This window comes from Diabrotica undecimpunctata, chromosome 10 (genome assembly GCF_040954645.1).
Source record: "Diabrotica undecimpunctata isolate CICGRU chromosome 10, icDiaUnde3, whole genome shotgun sequence".
Classification (NCBI taxonomy): domain Eukaryota; kingdom Metazoa; phylum Arthropoda; class Insecta; order Coleoptera; family Chrysomelidae; genus Diabrotica; species Diabrotica undecimpunctata.
This window is the reverse complement of record NC_092812.1, coordinates 1,186,985-1,205,166: the sequence shown is the minus strand read 5'-3', so window position 1 is coordinate 1,205,166 and position 18,182 is coordinate 1,186,985. Positions and strand designations below refer to the sequence as shown.

Genomic DNA, 18,182 nt, shown 5'->3' with positions numbered 1-18,182 from the left:
TCAATTACTCTCGGTCTTCCAGCATTCCTGTTTTTGGGATGAAATGACCCTGTTTCGCCTAATCTGTCGAACAATGATCTAATAGTTTTATGGTTTGGTTGCCTTCTATTGGAATAAAGCCTTGCTTACTTTTTTTATTTTCGGTATTATTTAAGAAAATTTTTAGGAAACTTATAAGTATTAAAATTAGTTTAATATTTAAATAAAACACAAATAAACTGTTTAAAATATATTAATTTCGTTGAAGTCATATAATAGAAGTATAACTTACCTGCGTACAAAGTACACACATATTATTTTTTAATAATAGACTCGCACTGCACTTTGACAACAAATAGTAAACAAATTCGTACTTACGCCTTGACTTTGCCATTAAGTTCACAGCATACCTAGGTACCTGCTTGTTTTGCGAAAAACAAAATACGTTTATTTCGAAAACGGTGTACTTTTTTGATTTGAAACAAGAATACCTTTTTTGTGTAGAATTGAATGGCATTTCATGTTTTTTTTCCTAGAATGTTTATATAGGGCGGACAAAAAAATTATGGCCCCATTAATAAACCAATTTTACAGTAGGTGGCGCCACCTAGTGTCAATGGTAAAACTAATATCATTTTCTTATTAAGCATACTAAATAATAGCAAAATATTAAATTTCACCTAAATCGGTTAAATAGTTTTCAATATATCCATAAAAATAATATAAAAAAATATTAATGAATCTCCCTGTAGAACGAAAACTAGCAACATTTTTCCTAAGCAATTTGAGCTCCAACGCTTTATTTTGATGTCAGCTATCACCCATTAGCTAATGTCCAATTAATTATGGGACACCCTGTATAGATAGATATAATCTGTTACAGATAAATCATCTGAAATGTCTAATAATTAATAATATTAAGTCAAAATAGGTCAAATAATAATACTTGTAGCAACATTAAATTGTCTACAATAGAGCTAGCTGCCTAAATGCTCAGGCCACTCTGAAAACTGGCTAGACTTTTATGACTCGTTTGAGTCTCTAATTATTAATAATAGTAGTTTAAATCAAATTCAAAATTTCACTATTTAAAATCTGCCATTTCTGGCAATGCAGCAAAGGTTATCAGCTCGTTGCCACTTTCTTCTACAAATTTTAGTCTTGCGTGGCAGCTTATATGTGAAAGATATGCAAATCAAGATCTTTTAATCGACAGTTATGTAAAGGCAATATTCAACTTGCCAACAGTAAATAAAGACAACTCTTTTCATTTAAGACTATTCTTCTTCTTCTTCAAGTGCTAACTCCGCGGTGGAGGTCGGCAAACATCATAGATATTCGGACTTTTGAGACGGCTGCTCTGAAAAGTTCATTTAATGTACATCCGTACCACTTTCTCAGGTTGCGCAGCCTAGACATTCTACGCCTCCCTGTGCTTCTCTTTCCTTGGATCTTTCCCTGCATAATCAGTTGGAACAAGGTGTATTTCTCTCCACGTGTAATATGTCTGAGATATTCCAATTTTCTTGTTTTATTTGTATTTAAAATTTCTATTTGTTCAATCACAAATTAAACCCTTAATTTGTAATCCCACATTATTCTTAACTTCTTAATCTATTATAGTTTCACCGTGTATAAGTGACATTGTAAAACCATACCGTATAATATTTTAATGATTAGTTCATTTACCTACAACTAAATAAATTGCCGAATAATATATTTTCTAATTGAACTTCCTAAGTGTCGCAATTAAGGCGTAGATTCAATTGTATTGTAAGCAAAGTTTGTTGGTATGGTATGATAGGAAGCAATAACCTCTGTGCTTAGGTATGAAATATTTGTGAGATTATAAATTGGGGATTTGAGCTCATTTGAGTACAGTCAATCATAGGTAGTTACCTAACGAATATCATATTGTGTAATTACCAGTAGCTGTCAATAAATCAACACTTTTACTCCTCAACTTCAACCTTTTATTATACCTATCATCGTCGATTGACAAGAAGCGGACAAACGGACATTTACAAACCGATTCGAACCTCAAAACTACGTTCGAAACTTTCCACTATTTCTTTATTCACCCTTCTCAGAACCTCATTGATTGTGACGTGTTCTGTCCACGATATTTTCAGAATTCTTCTATACACCCACAGCTCGAATGATTCAATTTTTTCATTGATGTCGCATTCAAGGTCCAAGATTTCATTACATAAAACAAAGTCGAAAAAATATAGCACCTCGCCAACCTAACTCTTAGTTCCAATTTTAAATCCCTTGTACATAGCACTCTTCTCATTTTGTTGAAATTTTCTCTAGCCTTTGCTATTGTGATTTTGATTACCTGAATGTAATTATTTGTGGAGTTAAGCATTGTTCCCAGATATGCATATTTGTCCACTTGTTCGCGTTGGTTTCGTTTATTAGAAGATTCTCGTTATTTCTTTGAGTTTTCGATATTCTCAAAATTTCGTCTTCTTGACGTTCATTGTTAGACCGTACTCTTTTCCATACTCCGCTATTTTGGTCACCAGTCTCTGAAGATCTTTAATATTTTTGGCTAAAATCACAGTGTAGTCCGCATATCTAATGTTGTTAATGGGAACTCCATTTACCTTTATTCCAGAGCATTGTTTCACCCTCAAGGGCGTTTTTAGAATCTCTTCGGAGTAGGCATTAAAAAGAATTGGCGACAATACGCATCCCTGTCTCACTCCACGTCTAATTTCAATTTCTTCTAACAGCTGTTCGTTAACACGTACTTTTGCTGGCTGTTTATAGTATAAATTTGATATGATCCTGAGGTCGTTGTAGTCAATCTTCTTTAATTTCAGGACATTCATTAATTGTTTATGTCCTACTTTATCGAATGGTTTATTATAGTCAATAAAATATGCGTATATATCTTTATTGACGTCCAGGCATCTTTGTATATTAAGCGAAAAAAACGGGTGTGGCAGTCCAGTGAGACTGTCGGTAGAATTTATACTTCTATACACGCGTTCGCCGTTACAAATTTATATGGGAGTCAGTCTGTACAATCATTACATATGTAATGCTATAGGTAAGAGAGAGCAGAAAGAGAAACAGAATTAGGTATATAGATATATAGTGCATTTTTATTTTTATATATGTATGAAAGAAGTTGAATTCAAAAAAATTTTTTTACACATACTCTGCAGTAAAATTCATTGTTTGTTTTGTTATTAATATAAAAATACAATACAATACACTGCAACACAATTGAATATAATAATACAATACAAATTAAAATGCAACATTTATAAGTATTTAAAAATGACAATATGCATAACTTACATACTTACGCATATGTTTAATTTACCATGATAATAATATTAATAAAAAAATAATAATAATATTATTAAATATTAAATATATTTACAAACAGAACATTTTTAATCTCGAGAGAGAAAGAGAGAGAGAGAGAGAGAAAATATATCTTTTGTCCCTCTCTTACCTATATCTTACATATGTAATGATTTTGCCGATTCACTCCCATACAATTTTTTAACGTCGAACGCGCGTATAGAAGTATAACTTAAAAAACGAAATTAGTCCCACCCAAACAACTCTTGTCTGAACCTCAAAACTTAAATTACTAAATTTTTAGGTAACTGAACTAAGCCTCAGTTTTATTAATAGCGTCTTGGCGCCATTTTGTAAGATACTTTTAAATGGGACCACGGAGAAATTAATATATTATTTGAAAGCACTTGTATAAATCATTAGGTCCCTGGATTTTTTGATTCTTTGTGGCACCTTTTCAAAATCCCCACTAAATTTTGAAAATCTTATTAAATTAACTCTCGGTGAAAGAATAACTCCTTTTTCCCAGATGAATAACGTCACTAGTATCATATATATGCCAAAAATCATAATTTAAAAATAAAATCGACCTTTTTTGAAATTTATGTCATGCATATAAATATACATAAAAGAAATTTAAAATAACAATCATTATATTTGTTCCTTTCATCTCTACGCCCATGACTACTATATGTACTAAATATTCAATGATAAATAAAATAGTTTGATAAATTAAATAATGTATACAATTAGCGAAACAATATTAAAAAATATATTATGATTTCTCCATTCTTTGATTTTTAAAACCAAAGTGACAAAAATCAGAATATAATAATTAAAAAAATATCCCTCATTGGGATCGAACTCGCGACTTCTGGTTCTAAATACCGCGCCTCAGCTCATTCGACCAGAAAAGTAATAAGGAGGCTAATCAATGTCATTATTTGTTAAGAACATTATGTCATTTATTTGGTTGTATTTTGTGTTTGTGTTTATTTATTTATTGTATTTCAAAAATGGAAAGGTTATTACGAATCATAGAAGTTTCAGGAAGAATATTTATTTGCAAAAGACTGGCCAAATGTATATATCTACCGAATTAATATAAAATAATAATAATATTAATAAATATTAAATATATTTACAAAAGGAACATTTTTATTCTCGAGAGAGAAAGAGAGAGAAAATATATCTTCTGTCTCTCTCTTACCTATATCTTACATATATAATGGTTTTGCCAATTCACTCCTGTACAAATTTTAAACGTCAAACACGTGTATAGAAGTATAACTTTAAAAAGAGCTTCACGCGTTCCTAGGCCTTTGCGAAAACCAAATTGTGTATCATTAACGTCTATGTTCAGTTTGTGATATATTCGGTTATGGATGACTTTTAGTAGTAACTTTAGCACATGAGACATCAAGCTAATGGTGCGGTAGTCGCTTCATTCTCTTGCGTTTTTCTTTTTGAGGAAACAAATAAAAATCGACGTTAACCACTCTTTATAATACGCCTGAACTATAAATTTCAAGAGTATCACTAAAACATCAATATGCTTCTCATCTTGAATTTCTAGGATTTGTATGGGAAGCATGTCAGGTCCAGGGCTTTTTCCACTATAAGACTATTAATAGACAATATTTCAAATAATTTACGTTTTTTAAATTTTCTTGGTGAGCCCACTGAATACTGGGACACACTTTTAAACTATATAGTATGCAGTAAGATAAATCCTATTTCTGAACGTGAGTGAGACTCAGTTAAGCCTCAACACCTCAAAATTATTAATAGAAGTGCAAAATAATTTGTTTCAACTGAATATGTATGTCAATTCTGTTAAAATTGACACACAATTTCAAATTGTGCAAAGTTTCTTAATTTATCTGTAAAGCAAAGAACAGCTAAGGCAAAAAGTCATAAATTATGTTTAAACTGTTTACATCTGGGGCATATAAATAAAAATTGTAAATACGGAAAATGTCAAAAATGTGGTGTGAAGCATCATACACTGCTTCATATATTAAGTCCTTTGGTTCTTCACATACTTCAAGGTTACCTTCAAATCTACAGCATGCTTCTTCTTCTCAAAATATAGTGGAGCCTTCAAATGCTCCCATCACCCTTTCTTCTTCTTGTTTTTCTGATACTCAGGTATTGCTTTCAACAGTTACTCTTCTTGTTAGTGATGCTCATGGCCATTATCATGTGTGTAAGGCCATTTTAGACTCTGGTTCAGTCAAACTTTATTTCTGATAAACTGTGCAATAATTTGGGTACAAAAAGGGAACATGTGAATATTGCTGTTTCTGCTCAGGTAGAACTATCACTCAGGTACCTTCTCGTGTAAGTTCTAAATGTTCTGTCTCTATTCAAGCAACTAATTCTAATTTCAATCTCTCAATCTCTTGTTTGGTAGTAGAAGAAATATGTAACCTAATTCCAAAGTTTCCTTTAGATTCCAACTTATTCAATATACCTCAAAATGTATCTCTTAATTGGTTCTGCTGTGATATGAGATCTTCTCCTAGTTGGTCAAATTCGTTTAGGGTAAAATATGCCAGATTTTCAAAAAACTAAATTTAGCTGGATCATTTCAGGTCCATTGCCAATTTCTCATACAAATAATATTAATTCTAATTTGTCTTATACTATACCTCTATACCTCAAAATGTACGTCTAGCAGGCCCAAATTTCTTTAAACGTTCTAAGATTGATCTCTTAATTGGTTCTGCTGTGTTATGGGATCTTCTCCTAGTTGGTCAAATTCGTTTAGGGCAAAATATGCCAGTTTTTCAAAAAACTAAATTTGGTTGGATCATTTCAGCTCCATTGCCAATTTCTCATACAAATAATATTAATTCTAATTTGTCTTAAAATATGGTGTCACAAGAACTTTCTCGATTTTGGGGAATAGGGGAGTGTTCTCCTTCAAGGCCTATATTGTCAGAGGAAGAACAGCTATGTGAACAGCATACAATCTCAACATTCAAAAGAAGTTCCAATGGTAAACTCATAGTTTCTATTTCTCTTAAAGAATCTCCGAACAAATTAGGTGACTCCAGTTAATCTGCTTCTAAACGGTTTTATAGCATAAAAAGAATGTTTCAAAACAATTCCTCTCTTAAATAAGCTTATGCAAATTTCATTCAAGAGTATATAGATTTAGGGCACATGTTTAAATCTCCTTTAATTGTCAATCTTTTATTTGCAAAAAGCAAAGTTGCACCTCTTAAGAAAATAAGTCTTCCTCGACTAGAATTTTGTGGAGCTCTTATTCTTTCTAGGTTAGCCGCCAAGGATATTGATTCATTGACTATTTATTTTCATGATATGTTTTTCTGGTCAGATTCCACTATAGTTCTTGGATGGATCAATACACCACTAACCGTTCTTAAAATATTTGTTGCAAACAGAGTGTCATAAATTGTCTGCAATATCAATTCCAGCAAGTGGTTTCATGTTTGTACCAAGCAAAATCCTGCAGAATTACTCACCAGAGGCCTTGAACCTTCACTTCTACATTCTTCCAGCTTGTGGTGGGAAGGTTTCAGTTTTCTTTCTGTGGATCCCTTTGATACCCCAATTCAACCTGTTCAATACAATAATAATCTACCTAAGTTAAAGATAGAATCTATATCAATGAAAATATTACCTACAATAGAATTACTTTCTTTTGAGCGTCTTTCCAATTTCAGCTGTTGTTCAGCTGTTATCAAAGGAACTCTTCATGAAATAATGTTAGACTTAACATTATCTCTTTACATCCTTTCATCAATAATGACGGTCTTCTTCGTGTAGGAGGTAGACTTAGAAATTCATTGTTTAGTCAGGATAAAAGGCATCCTGTCCTACTTCCTTTCAGCCATCATGTTACCAAACTTCTCTTTAAGGACATTCACGTTCAATCATTACATTATGGTCCTCAGCAATTGTTATACCTCATGAGCGAAAAATTTTGGCCAATTCATGGCAAAAATACTGCTAAGGCTGTTGTTCGTAACTGTGTAACTTGTTTCAAGGCCCATCCTTCTTCTGTTAATCCAATAATGGGTGATCTTCCTGCAGCCCGTATACAGCCTTCATTTCCGTTCGCTGTTACTGGAGTCGATTATGCCGGTATGTTTCTTCTTAAGGACAGATGAGGACGTGGCTGCAAGACTTATAAGGACTATGTATGTTTATTTGTATGCCCCAGCACAAAGGCCTTATACTTGTAACTTGTATCAGATCTTTCAACTCAAACTTTTTGTCATCCTTAAAACGTTTCATTTCTCGCAGGGGCAAACCCACTCATCTGATGTCAGATAATGGATTAAATTTTACTGGTGCATTCAATGAACTCAATGCCCTAAGTGAATTTTTCAAATTAAATAAAGATAAAATTAAGGATGAATTCAATCATAACCAAATTTCTTAAAAATTTATTCCATATTATACTCCCCACTTCGGTGGTATTTGGAAGTCAGGGGTCAAATCAATGAAATCACATATGAAAAGAGTTTTCTCCAATTCTTTACTGACGTATGAAGATTTTCAAACAATTCTTGTTCAAATAGAAGGAATACTAAATTCTAGACCTTTTCCCCTCTTTCCAATGATCCTTCTGATGTGAATCCGCTTACACCTGCCCACTTCTCAATTGGCCGACCAATCATTTCAATTCTTGAAGTCGACATATTCAATGAAAGGGAAATTTGTCTACAGTTATACGAAAGGCTCCAGTTCCTTCAGCAACATTTCTGGAAACGGTGGTCTTTAGAATATATTTCAGAACTTCAGCAGCGCCAGAAGTGGAAGGTGAATCGTTCAAACGTCAAGGTAAATACCTTAGTTCTCATTAAAGACAGGCAGCTACCACTTAAGAAATGGCTTCTTGGTCGAGTACGAGATCTTCACCCTGGAAATGATGGCGTTACTAGGGTTGTGTCATTGCAGACTTTAAATGGTGTTCTTCGGAGGACAGTGTCAAATATATGTCCGGTTGAAACGGACAAATAATGTAAAAGTGCATTTTTAAGTAAACTCTATTTTAGCTTATGTATATATATATATATATATATATATATATATATATATATATATATATGTATATATATATATATATATATATATATATATATATATATATATATATTTCATCTAATCTATGTATATTTCACCTTATGTATGTATTTCTTTTTTGTTATAATGTAAATTGTTTTGAAAGTTACCCCTTTCAAGGTGAGGGGCATGTCTGAACTTCAAATTACGCGCCAATTAGCGCAACATTACCTGAACGGCAACATTGTAAAGAAAGAATAAATTTTCCCTTCAAGTGACAAACACGTTTTCATTTTGTCAAAGTTTTAATTAAGTTATTCGAGTTTATTCAACAGGAAGTTCCCAACCAGCGCAAATATACAGTCCAACCTTCATGGTTTCTTCTAATCCCTTCACCCAACTTTTTCCAAATTTTTCGTGTTCTCTCGTTGTAGTTCTTTTCCAGCTGTTGTTTGATCTTCCTCTCTTTTTTTTCCTCTGGTTGTTATTTAAGTGCTTGTCTGGTCATGTTACTTTCATCATTCCTTAAAGTATGGGCAATCCATTTCCATTTTTTTTTCTTGACTGTAGTAGAAATGTTAGTTTGCTTTGTTCTTTTTCACAGTTTTTTTATTAGTTATTCTATAAGGCCAGTATATTTTGAGGATTCTTCTTAAAGATTTGTTTACAAAAGTTTGTAATTTTTTAGTTGTGGTTTCATCCGGTTTCCATGTTTCTGCTCCGCAAAGTAGTATACTTTTGATGCAATTATTAAAGATTTTAATTTTTGATGGTTTCGGAATTTTCGCTTGTTTGCCAGATTTTATTCAAAGGGTTGAGTGCATGATCAGCCTTTATTATTCTTGTCTGTATTATGTTTTTTACACCCCCGTTCCTTTACATGATTGATCCTAAATATTTAAATGAGTCTACTTCATCTACTTCCTTACCGTTTATTATTATTTTATTATTTAGGTGGTTATTATTTTCTAAGAGTTTCCTTTTCTTTGTCTTTATTTGGAGTCCAATCGTGCCCGATTACTGTGCTAACTTGTCAATTTTTGTTTGCATATCACTTCGGAGTTTTGTTAGCAGGCAGATTTAGTTCGCAAATTTAAGATCTTGCTATTTGAATAGGTTCTACCTGATGCCTGTTTAATTGTTAGTTACTTTTCTTATTGCCCAATCTATCATAGTAAGAAATAGGGTAGCAGATAGTACACAACCCTGTTTGACTCCACTTTCTATGGCTATCTCTTCTGTTACTTTTCCTGAGTGTTTCAGTTTAGCTTTATATCCTTCGCAGAAAAGTTTATGATTTTTAGTGCTATCACATATAATCTTACGATTTTCCACGTTCGTGTCCAATTTACACGGTAAAAAAAGGCCTTTTCAAAGTTGATAAAACTCACATCAATATCTTTATTCGATTCATTTGTTTGTTCCAAAATATTTCTAAGGGTGCAAATGTGGGCAATGGTGGAGCATTTGCCACGGAAGCCTGCTTGGTTATATCTCAGTGTTTTATCTAGCTTCAGCTTCAATCTTTCCAATATGATTTTGGTCGACACTTTGAATGCGGCGCTTAATGGTGTTATTGCACGCCAATTATTGCATCTACTCAGATCTCCTTTTTTTTTGTTATTTTTATTATCAATCCATCTTTCCACTAATTTGGTAATTCTATTGATCTCTCTGGATTGCTCAGTCTTTTATTAGGTCTATGGGTATATTGTCGATTCCTGTGGCTTTTTCATTCTGTAAAAGTGTTGGTGTATTTCCAATTTCTTCCATTGCAATTTCTCCAATATTCACTTCCTATATTCACTTCCTCTGGTGATTCTTCTTCATCTTCTATAACTTGTGTTATTTCATGTTATGCATATATTTCCTCGAAGTATTCCTTTCATCTTTGTATTATGCCTTTCTCATTTTTTGTTCTATTTCCTTGTTTATCTTTAACTTCTCATATATTTTTTTGTGCTTTTCGTGTTAGGTTTTATATGAATATATATTGTATTCGTAAGTCGTTTTCTTACGCTGCTTTCTCTAATAAATTTAAAATCTCATTTATATAGTTTTAATTTTTTCTTTATATGTTTTACTCTTCTTTAATCATTAACGTTTTTTACTAGGGCATTTTTTGCCTTGTATTTTTTTTAAGTAACCTCTCTTCTTTCGATCTTTCCCTTAAGGATTTGTTTTTTGATTTTTTTCCTTTCTTTTATTAGTTGTATAGTGTCTTTAGTTATTTACTTTTTACTTTCTCTTCTCTTCAATCTGATTATTTTATTCGCTGTATTTATCATTACTTATTTAAAATGCTTTTATGTTTCTTCGACTGACTCCCCAGTTTGTCGTGATATAGTTCGGTTAATTGTGAGTTTCTCAGCGGATGTATTTTTTGATGTACTTTTTTGTTTTAGAAGTTTTATTTGTTCCTTCTGGTGTTTTTGGTTTTTTATTTTTGGTTAATTTTATTTATTTTCGCTCTGACTAGCATGTGGTCTGACCCCACATCAGCACTTCCAAAGCTTCTGACATCTTGCAACCAGCTTCTTTATTTATATTCAATTGTTATGTGGTCTATTTGGTTCTTGCACCTCCCTTTTGGCGACGTTTCCATGCTTCCTTATGTGTCCGCTTATGTCTAGATGCTTTTACCTATTTTAAATTAAAATTGTTCACAAAGTTCGATTAGTCGATTTTCATTGTCGTTTTCCCTATTCATTCTCTCCCCTATTTCCTCCTTTTCCATCACCTGTTCATGTCTTGTATTATGATTGTCTATTTAAGCATTAGTCTCCGATTATTATTTTCATATATCCTGTATATTTATTGTTAATCTTATTATACGTTGCAGTTGTTCATAAAATTCGTTCTTCTCATCTTCGTCGTTTTTATTTGAGGGATGATATGCATTAACTACTATAATGTTATAGTATCTTGCCTTTGTCGCCAGAAGTGACCGATCAGGAGGTAGATTGTCACTCTGACCGGCCAATAACAAACGGTTTTATTAACTGCTTTGTTATCGGCCTTCCGGTGGAAGATCGCTGCTGAATTGCAAACACGAAGTGTACAAAAAAGGCAGCACATCTTCCGATCGGGATCTAGTCGTTTTACATCACTAGCCCCTGCTAGACCTTGTTGGCCGAGTGCCTCTTGAAAATTCAACGTTTAATATTATTACCCAAGAGTGAACCCTTTTAAGAAGACTTCGTTTGAGAAAGAGTCCGAACGCCTTCGTAGTGAATATGTAAGAAGCTTTATCGGCTACGAAGTATTTCCAGGAAGGTATAGGAACCAAAGTAGCGACTGTTGGTCATTCTTTCATCGAGGTGAAGAAAAGTTTAATAGCAAACTTATCAGCTCACGAAAGTAACTATCAGATCGGAGTGAACATTCCCTGGCACAGTGTTCCACTGGACTACCGACGATTAGGAGTGAATAAAAGTCCCAGGTGGACTTAGAATTACTCCTTACTCGGTGGCCCGAGCTGAAGTCGTGCTTGGCTGTTAGAAGTCTTTTCGACGGAAACAATCAACGTCTTTACAAGACATTAGGTTGTTTTCGCGGTAGGTAGCGTGTGAAGCATAGCACCAAGGTGAAGTCGCTACTGCGACAGTGTTCCTATACACCTCGTGCAAATTACGATACATTAACCCCGATTTGGGATGTGTGGTCACCTGTTACAAGCAAGTAGGTTTAAAAGTGCTCTCTCGGAAAAATTGTGAATTTGGGTATGTACACTTTATATTTAAATTAAAAATCTGGCAGATGCTATACCTATAGATGCAAAGAAGAGTTATAGACGAAGGCGGTTCAGAAATATAATTCAATTCATATAATTAAGAGAAAAGTTTAAAATTCTTAAATTATTGTTTTTAAAATAAAAGTTTTTAGTATTATCAACTTTAACATATTAACTTTTTATATTGTAAGTAACGTTTTTGTGCCAAACAGTAATTACGGTTCGTTACAATAAAGGTGACCACACACTAAAATCGACGGCAAAGTGGCGTTGGTGAATGAAATAAATATCGTTTTAATTTTCGGCTGTACGAAAACTCGGAAAACGGGACTTACAACGAAAAGTAACTCGGTAGAAGTGACCCACATATAAACACCGATAAGGGTCGGAGATTCGACGGATTGACTGGTCGACGACTCTTTTCGTGGTGTAGAACAGGGAAGGAGATAAACAGCAAAATAACAAGAAAAGTCCAAAGAAAATATTGTAAGAATGGATAGCGACGAATATTCTACAGATGAAGGGAGAAAAAGAAAAGGAGAAAATATAGATTTTTTGTAAACAGCAAAAAAACACCAAGAACTCATACAAAACGCCAAACAACTAAATCTGAGAAATTAGACCAGTTATTAATAATGACGAAAGAAACGAACACAACTCAAAAAGATATGAAGCAAGAACAGAAATAAATAAAAACTGAAAAAAGAGAAATTAAAGACCAACAAAATAAAACAAACGAAGCTCTACTAAAACTAACAGTAGAAAACGAACAATTAAAAAAAGAATATCAGGATATAAGAAAAGAGAATTCAGAAATAAGGAGAGAGTTACAAGAAATGAAAAAAGCAGTCGAAATAATTAAAAAAAATAGAAGAAAAAACAACATGAATCAAGCAGTCCAAAAAAAAGAATAAAGGGACTTTTTAACAAACATCTTCAAATTGATATTACACCTACAACAGTAAAAAAAATAGGCGAGAATACATGCGTAATAGAACTAAGAAATGAAGAGGAAAAATACGAGATCATGGCAAAAAAATATAAACTAAAAACGTCGTAGGAGAGAAAGTATTCATCAATGATGACTTGACTAGAGAAGAGAAAGAAAAGCAGAAACACCTAAGAAATTTTGCAAAAAACGAAAAAGAGAAAGGCAAAGACGTCAAAATTGGTTACAACAAGGTGTTAGTAAACCAAGAAGAATGGAGATGGGACAAAATAAAAAAGGAACTGGAAAAACATCCAAAAAACTAGAAAATTACACCCACAAGAGAAATATTGATAACGACCAAAGCAACGGAAAGGATCTGAGAATGACGACCAGGACGACGAATAGGAAAAAGCACGATGCAAAGGTAAACAAGGATGAAAATAGGAAGAAGATGAAAGATATACCGCAGAAAAAAGGAGAGATAAAAATGGGAACATGGAACGTAAGAAGCATCAATGGAAAAGAGGTAAAACTTGTAGAAGAAATGATCAGACAAAAAATAGAAATATTAGGAATAACGGAAACGAAAATGAAAGGAAGAGGTTTTAAGAAGATACACAAAGGATATTGGTTATTTTGGGTAGGAGCTGATGCAAAGGAGAGAGCTAAAAAGGCGTAGGGATAATAATTGCACCGAATAGACTACAATACGTTATAGAAGAAACATATGTCAACCAGAGAATATTATCGCTGAAAATGAAACTGATAAACGAGGAAATATGGACAATAATAACAGCCTACGGAGTAAATAAAGATGCAAAAAAGGAAGAGAAGGATAAATTTTTCGAGAAGCTCCAAATGCAAATTGACAATGGGGAAGAAAATATAATTGTAATGGGAGATCTAAACGGTAGAGTCAGAAATAATAACAATGGAATTGAGGAATGCATGGGAAAAGAAGAAGAAGAACTACTAAACAAAAATGGTGAAAGAATAATAGAAATATGTATGGAGAATAAACTTGTTATAACAAATACAAAATTTAAACATAAAAAAGTACACAAATACACGAGAGTACAAGAAAGCAGAAATGAAAAATCAATTATAGATTACTTTTTGGTAAGTAGCAACAAATGGAAAAGAGTACAAAACACGAAAGTGAAAAGAGGCTCAGAGATTGGCAGTGATCATCATCTAGTAATAATGAGAATGAGAACAGCAAAAGAAAAGGAAGAAAAGAGGAGAAATGTAGTAAATGAAAAAGTAAAAAGCTACAAATTAAAAGAAGAAAGATATAACGACATTATATAAAGACATTCCAAGAAAAATTAGACAATATTTTGAAAGGTAGGGCAAAAACTGCAAGTATAGAAGAAAAGTGGGAAAATATCAAGACCAACTTAATCATAGCTGCTGAGGAAACTTGCGGGAAGACAAAAATAGCAAATAATAGCATAAGGAGAACTGAATGGTGGACGGACAAAATACGAAGGAAAGTAAAGAACAAAAAAGAAAAATGGAAGAGATATCTAAATACAAAGCGCCCTGAGGATTATGAGTCATGTAAAGAAAAAAGAAAACAGGTTAAAATGGCTGTGAAAGCAGAAAAAGAAAGGTCATGGGAAAAGTTTGGACTAAAAATGACAAATAATTATAGAGAAAATCAAAAACTCTTCTAAGGCGCATTAAAACAGCTCAGACAAAAGAAAGAACACATGATGCTGAATACAAAAGACAAGAATGCAAAGGTAATAACAGAAGAAAACCATATATTGGAAAAATGGAGAGAACATTTCAAAAAGCTACCTCATGCAGACGTAGACAACATAGTGGAGATACAAGAAATAAATGAAGAACAAAAAGCAGAACCCATAACAACAGAGGAACTAGAAAAGGCAATTGAAAGAGTTAAATTAGGCAAAGCATCAGGCAAGGATCATATCACCCCGGAAATGATCAAATTCATGGGAATAGAGAGAGTGGATAGCATGAAAGAACTAATGAATGATATCATAAAGAGAGCAGAAATACCACAGGACTGGAAGAAAGACATTATACTACCAATACACAAAAAGGGCGACAAGAGAAACTGTAATAATTACCGAGGTATTACTATATCAAGTATTCCTGGGAAGGTATTCGCAAGAATAATAGAAACAAAAATAAAAACCCAAACAGAACCAACTATGGAAGATACACAATGTATCACAATGTAAGGTACACAATGATTTAGGAAGGACAGAAGCACGCAAGACCACATATTCACAATAAGATAAGTAAGTGAGAAAGTAATCAATAAAAATAGAGAAATACATATATGCTTTATTGATCTGGAAAAGGCGTTTGACAGAATACAAAGAAAGGACATATGAAGGACATTAAAGGAAAGAAGAGTTGACAGGGTAACAATTGATAATTTCAAATAAGAGAAAGACACACGCAATACAATTAAACGGTAAACAACTAGAACAAGTGGAACATTCTAAATACCTAGGAGTAATAATTGAATCAAACGGTGAACAAGACATTGAAATAAATGAGAGAATGGAACGAACAGGAAGCTTATTTAAAACTATGAAAACAACATTTTTGGGGAAAAAAACAAATACCGGAGAAGGTAAAAACGGCAGTCGTTAAATCAGTAGTTAGACCTACAATCATGTATAATGGCGAGTCATGGACATTGACTGGGAGACAAAAATCTCGAGTCAATGCTATGGAAGTGAGGTTCCTGAGGAAAATAGCAAACAGAAAGAGGACAGACAAAATACGAAACGAAACAATCAGACAAAACCTAAAACTAGAACTAATAAAAGAAAAAATAGTAAAGGGGCAACTAAGATGGTGCGGGCACGTGTGTAGAATGTCGAATGAAAGATTAACAAAACGAGTGTTTAAAACGGGAGTGCAAGGGAAAAACAAACGAGGATGACCAAGAGTTAAGTGGGTAGACGAAATCAGAAAAGAAGTTGAGAAAAAACGATTGACATGGGAAAGTGCACGAAATCTAACACAAGACCGGAAAGCATGGAGACAACAGTGCAAAACTTAACTCCACCAGCCTTACACCTAACGGTAGAAAGGCTTAGGACTAAGTAAGTAAGTAAGTAACCCCGATTTTCGGCGGTATTGCCGTTCAATAGTTCAGCCGATCAGCAGTTTCGACACATATTGCAGACAAGTCGTCATCAATTAATTTCTTTTGGTGAAAGAAACAAATTCTAGATTCGCAAGATTCCCTCCTCGACTACCAGCCCATTATACGACGACTCAAATAGAGGAAAAACTGGTCAGATCTACGCATTTACAAAATATACCTGAAAAAACTAGTAAATATTAAGATATTAATGTATTTTAACGGCATTTGACAGAACTAAACACAGCGTACAAGGAAATATTCAGAAGTAAAAGTAAACATAAGTAAATAAATGATAGCGATCTGTAATATTACAGCACTAAACAACAAGGGCAAGGAACTCATAACAGAATTAATGAAACACATGTAGACATGTGCGCCATTCAAATGAGGTAAAACGGTCACAGGCAAACAATAGTTAGGCCAATACCTCACTCATATATACCAGAATTTTCAAGAACATCAGAGCTAAGGAGCATAGCTGTACTAATAAGCAAAAACAGACGATAACGAATAACATTAAAAATGTTGACTACATCACCAAGTGAATCCAAGTGGATGAAACACGGAACAACATAGATTAAAAACATTAATTTTTAGAGCCCTAAGAGACTAAACCAGGGATAACGTAAATCTGTAAAAATACACGACATATAAATGGAGAACCCCTTAAAAATTTATAATACACAATAAAATATTTCAGTAACCAAGATCAAGAAAAGTACACTTTTATCAAGCAGACACAAATCAGTGATATACTTCATTTTGACAAAAAAAATTTCATTACAAAGAAATATTAAACTGGAAAAATTAGTATGGAAATTAGGAAATCTATCAAACTATATTTAGAACGCATTCAGACCTAATCTGAGAGTCTTCAACAACCCTTATCGGGAGTCTTACGCTGCCATGCAGGGTATCTATTATATTCTTTAATATCACAACATCTTTTCAACTACAATGTAACACATTTAAATTTTATAACTTTTTAAGGGTTTTTATTTAGAATTTTGTTAGCTTGTGATTGTGTGAACTTTTGTGATTGTGATTGATCCAAGATATTTAACGTCTTCCATACTTTCGAAATTGTAGTTGTTGACTTTAATGTTTTATCTAGATTTATTGAATCGGTCTCTTCTCTTTATTCGCTTGTATTTGGTTTTCATTTCGTTGATTTCAAATGAAACTTTCTTTGTGCTCTCTGGTCTTTGTTGAAGATGTCGTATACAAACAGGAGTTTGTTATAATATCTATATCGTCAGTATCTGCTAGAAGCTGCTTTGTACTTTGGGACATCTTGAATAGGCGTAATTTCTATTTTACTAAGCTGTGCTTTAATTTTTTGACTGTTTGAATCGAGAATCTATATTTTATTCGACTGTTTTTTAACACAAAGTTTCTTGGCGCCTATTTCCATCTCTGTTTTTTTACGATGACCTTTATATAACATATAAAGCCATCAGAGATGGAGGAGAATGTCTATGTTCAATTTAGAACTCGCTGGTGATAGGCCTAAACCTAAAATATTTAAAAATTCTAAAATAACTTTTTTTAAGTTTTCACGAGTATCAGAAAATATAGGTAAAAATCACAAAAATCCCTTATTTTATACCACTAAGAAGAACATAGTGAAGAATGACGGTACGCTGATCTATGTGAGATATATCGATACCTGATATGAATAACATTGTAACTCTACTTACAATGTTTTTCAACTATGGATTAAATAACATCTATAAAGGATAACCTTTTTTTGGTCTAATAACTTTTATCCTATCTTATGTAAATATAAAATTATTCAACAAAATAACCTCATTGTAATTATAAATTTTGAACTACTTGGTGGAAAAAAAGTTTTAACCAATATTATTGAAAAATTTTATTATTGATGAATATTTTTTATAAAAACATTGTAACATTATATACAATGTTTTTCTGGAAAAATTTATTGATTAATTTTTTACAACTTCATTGTAAGTTGTGATACAAGAAAGCAAGGCGGTGCAATATTACTATAAATAACAATAAAGTCAATTTAC

At 32.8% G+C, this 18,182-nt stretch overlaps 1 protein-coding gene across 1 annotated transcript in view; it reads right to left on the bottom strand.

Annotated features, from left to right (window-relative positions):
* LOC140451921 (uncharacterized) overlaps positions 1–18,182 on the bottom strand; it is a 115,026-nt gene that overhangs the window by 85,115 nt on the left and 11,729 nt on the right. The gene's annotated exons all lie outside the window — the stretch shown is intronic.